The sequence below is a fragment of the Ambystoma mexicanum genome, chromosome 10 (assembly GCF_040938575.1).
Source record: "Ambystoma mexicanum isolate Mex_15411 chromosome 10, UKY_AmexF1_1, whole genome shotgun sequence".
NCBI classification, from domain to species: domain Eukaryota; kingdom Metazoa; phylum Chordata; class Amphibia; order Caudata; family Ambystomatidae; genus Ambystoma; species Ambystoma mexicanum.
Genome location: NC_090932.1, coordinates 1,355,388,057 through 1,355,392,987, shown reverse-complemented (window position 1 = coordinate 1,355,392,987; position 4,931 = coordinate 1,355,388,057).

Genomic DNA, 4,931 nt, shown 5'->3' with positions numbered 1-4,931 from the left:
CTTTCTGCCTAGTATTAACAGAGCCTGAGCCAGCGGGCGTCTTTGTTACGAAATCTGCCCCATTTTTATCACATACCCTCCCCTCTAGTCCCTTACGTTTGGTAAGGGGATTGTTTCGGGATAAAAAATCTGCCTGGGCCATTAATTTTCCTGGACGATGAACGGTCTTGAACGTAAAAGGTTGTAGTGATAAAAACCATCTTAATACTCGGGGATTAGTATCTTTGTTACGTGCCAACCATACAAGAGGTGCATGATCTGTCACCAGAGTAAACTCTCTTCCTAACAAGTAGTAGCGTAGTGCTTCTATGGCCCATTTCACTGCAAGACATTCTTTTTCAATGGTAGCATAGTGTTGTTCATGTGGTAAGAGCTTCCTGCTTATGAAAAGTACGGGTTTCTCTGATTCATCTTGCCCCTGAAACAATACCGCTCCAAGCCCTGTTCCAGAAGCATCTGTGTGTAGGAAGAATGGAGCTGAGAAATCTGGACAATTTAAAATGGCTTTTTCAGATAAAGCATTCTTTAGGTTATTAAATGCATTCATTGTCTCTGTTGTACACCAGTCCTTCTTCTTGCTAGATGTGTTTTTCAACAAATCTGTCAGAGGTGATGCTATTGTTGAAAAATGGGGTATGAACCTTCTATAATACCCAATAAAACCAAGAAAGGCTCGCACTTGTCGGAGGTTTGTAGGAAATTGTAGGCTTTTTATGGCTTTCAGCTTGTCTTCTTGTGGTTTAATCATCCCCTGTCCTACAAAGTATCCCAAATATCTCGTATAGAAATTGGCCATGAACGTTTTCTTTGGATTTATGTGTAGACCAGATTCTTGTAATAGCCTAAGTACATTTCCCAAATGGGTTAAATGTTCGGCCCAAGTTTGACTGAAGACAATAATATCGTCAAGGTATGCTCCTACATATTCTTCCTGTCCTCTAAGGATTGAATTCATGAGCCTTTGAAATGTTGCTGGTGCCCCATGCAACCCAAATGGTAAGACTGTAAATTGGAACAGACCTGCTGGAGTGGCAAACGCAGTTTTTTCTTTATCCTCGGGGAGCAACGGTATTTGCCAATATCCTTTGGTTAAGTCTATAGTTGTTAAAAATTTAGCTTTTCCTAGCTTGTCTAGTAAATCTTCGATTCGTGGCATAGGGTAGGCGTCGAACTTGGAAATCTCATTCAATTTCCTAAAGTCCATGCAAAAACGAACCGATCCGTCAGGTTTCGGCACCATTACTATAGGGGAGGACCACTCACTATGAGAGGGTTCTATTACTCCCATCTCCAACATTTCTTTGATCTCCTTATTGATAGATTGTAGTTTTGTCTCTGGAATTCTATAGGGTCTAATTCTTACTACTTCTCCTGGCTGAGTTACAATACGATGACATACCATGTTCGTTCTCCCCGGTAAGGACGAAAAAGTATTTGTAAATCTCCTCACCAACCCGAGTAGTTCTTCCTTCTGTAACTCAGATAGATTTTGATTTATGTTTAACGCTTCCAATCCTAGATCTTCTTTTAACCTTGGAAAAGGTTCGAAAGATGTTTCTTTAGTATTAATCACTGCCACTGTCGTTATAGGTTCTACCCATTTCTTTAGTAGATTCACATGATAGGTCTGTGTTGGGAACCTTCGGTCATTTTGTCTCACCTTGTAGGTTAGAGGACCTAGTACCTCTTCAATTTCATAGGGTCCTCTCCACGCTGCCAGCATCTTGTTCTCAGACGTCGGGAGTAAGACCAACACTTTATCTCCTTTGTTAAATGATCTTAATTGAGCGTTTCTATTGTAGTAGTATTCTTGTTTGGTTTGTGTTTGTAATAGATTTTCTTTGGCTATGTTTTGTAACTTTTCTACCCTCTCTTTAAGTTGGTATGCATATTCAGTAAGTGAGATCTCTTGACTCGGCTCCTCTTCCCAGTTTTCCTTCAAAACATCGAGTAGCGTTCTCACTGATCTACCAAACAGAAGTTCAAAGGGTGAAAACCCTGTCGATGACTGGGGGGTATTCCTTAAGGTAAGGAGTATCCATGGCAGCAATCTGTCCCAATTCTTTCCTCCTGGTTCCCCTGTTTTACGCAACATTTGTTTTATAGTTTGATTGTACCTCTCTACAAGGCCATCAGTTTGAGGATGATAGACAGCGGTTTTTAAATGCTTCATTTGTAGAATCGTACACACTTGTTCCATCACTGACGACATAAAGTTGGATCCTCTGTCGGTAACAAACTCCTTTGGTATTCCTACTCGACTGATAAAGGGAATCAAGGCATCACATATACTTTGGGCACTAGTAGACCTAAGAGGGAAGGCCTCTGGATACCTGGTAGCATAGTCGACAATCACTAAGATATATTTATGGCCCCTGGATGAAGGTTCTAAGGGACCAACAATATCTAATCCAATCCGATGGAATGGTTCCAACACGACTGGCATCGGCTGTAAAGGTGCTCTCCTCACATTGGCTTTATTTTTCTTCTGACATTCTGGACATGCTTGGCAGAAACGAGCCACCTGAGCATAAAGCCCCGGCCAATAAAACCTGGCAAGGATTTTCTGTGTGGTCTTTTCTGTTCCCAAATGGCCTTCACCAATTTGTAGGTGGGCCACTTCCAACACCGTTTGATAATATTTCTTGGGTACTAGTAACTGTTTCAGAATTGCTCCAGTGGCATCCTTGCTAGTTCGATAGTATAATCCTTTTTCTTTAATAAAAGATGGACCATTTCCCGATACCCCTGAGTTAACGGCAGCCCTAGCATTTCCTAATAATGGATCTATTTCTTGTGCCATTCTGAAAGAATCTCCCGCTTCATCAATTTTCCAGTCAATTGCAATGGGACAAACATTTTTTTCGGCCCAAACTTTCTTTAACTTTCTTAAGTCCGACTTCCCTTTCTTCTCTTTAGTTAATGGCTCTGCAAAGGTCTCATGGGCAAAAGGGGCACTTCTTAACCAATTTTCTTCTATTGACTTTATGATCCGTGAAAAATTGGGAACATCGGACCCAATAAGTAGAGGCTCTGGTAATACTGGCATTAGGGCGGCCCTCACCTCCATCTGTTCCCCGGCTACTTTTAACCTAATCTCTTTGGTCGGGTATGCTTTGACATCTCCATGGACACAACGTATGGGAATTAGTGTATTCGAGTCCCCAGTATTCCCCACAAGTTCTGTACTTACAACTGTTTGCAAACTGCCGGTATCCACCATAGCTCTTGTAGGTGTCCCATCAACTTCTGCTTCGCAAATATAGGAATATGAGGATTTAGGGATTGTCGTTCCTTCTTGATTTTCTCCTTCTCTTGGGACCTCCATGTTTCCCACATCCATAGGTTCAGTCTTAACTCTTTTGGGACACATTCTTGCTAGGTGTCCCCATTCCCCACATTCAAAGCATTGTATGCCTTTTGGGATCATACTGGTGGGCCTGATGCCTACAGGGCTCTCACTCGTTGGTCTCCCTTTTTGAGCCTCCCACTCCGGTTTACGTAGCATCGAGTTCGGCCATCTTGTCACAATATTTGTTCTGAGAGAATGGTTATTCCCACTGGGTGTGGGAGTTGGTTTGTTGTTTGCTGCATATGTCAGGAATCTGCCTTGCCCAGCCTTTTGATAGGCTGAAGCGATGTTAACCGCCTCTACCAGGCTGGGTCGGTGATGTTGTCGTACCCAGCGTTGCATTGGTAAAGGTAAGGCTTCCACAAACTGCTCCATAACAATTTTCTCTGACATCTCATGAGCGGTACTGGTGTTAGACTGCAACCATTTCTCCCCTAACTCTTTGACTCTATAAAAGAGCTGCCTCGGTGTTTCTTCGGCTTGTAACTTGACTTCTCTAAATTTTATCCTATATGCCTCTTCATCATGTCCCAAGCGTTCCAGTACTACTCGTTTCATATCTGCATACGGGGTTTCCCCGGTTGGATTGGCTGCTTGGAAAGCACTCTGCATTTCCCCTGTCATGAGTGGTGCTATGTAATGACACCAGCTATCGTTTGGCCATTGAGCGTTCCTAGCCACCCTCTCAAAATTTACAAAGAAGTGAGCTGGGTCCTCTCCTACTGTGTACTTTTGTAAAACTGATGCTGGAACCTGGGAATGTCTTCGTACTGTGGTCGCCTCCATTAATTGAGCTTGTTGTAGTTGTATGGCCTGTTGAAATGCTTGTCTATCTGCTTGGGCTTGTTGGTTCTGTAACTGTAGCGCCTGTTGAAGTAACTGTTGCCCCTCACTTAGCGTTTTAATGAGTTCTTCCATGGTGTTCGCCCTTAGATCCCACTTCTGACACCAAATTGTGATGTTTGGACACAATGTTGTTCAATAAATGCAGTTCCACGGAGAATGTATAGACTTAGTCACAAGTTAACTTTTATTATCAACATACAACTTTTCTAATAAACTTGTTTGTGTTTTCTTTCAGATAAACCCATTGAAAAGGATACAGGTGTTCTCCGGTTTCTTCTAGAGGGGATCGAGTTCTCTTTGGCCAGGCGAAACTGAATATCTCAGGTAAGTCTTTATTGGTTTTCGTGTCTTCCTTTTTGTAACGTTTATAGTATTGGTTGAATCTCTTCTCCTTCCCTTGATTCAGACTCTGTTCTTTTCCCTGTCTTCCTCTTGCCCTGGTCAAGAGGTTCCTATGATACCTAGTCCTTTCTCCTTTCCTTTAATACTTGTCTCCCTCTTTGTTCTCTTCTCTCTTATAATAGTCCTTATTCAGTGTTTCTCAACATGCACTTCGGCGTTTTGCATCCAGTTACTAGTTTAATGGCATCTCCTCAATAACTCGTAGCATGTCACTCTTTAACTAATATGCAGCGCAACGGCGCCCACTTTCAATGTTAGAAATAGTCTACATACGGTTTTAACTGCATCCGTTCAATCTCTCTTATAGCGGTGCTCGTTCTTTCATAACACT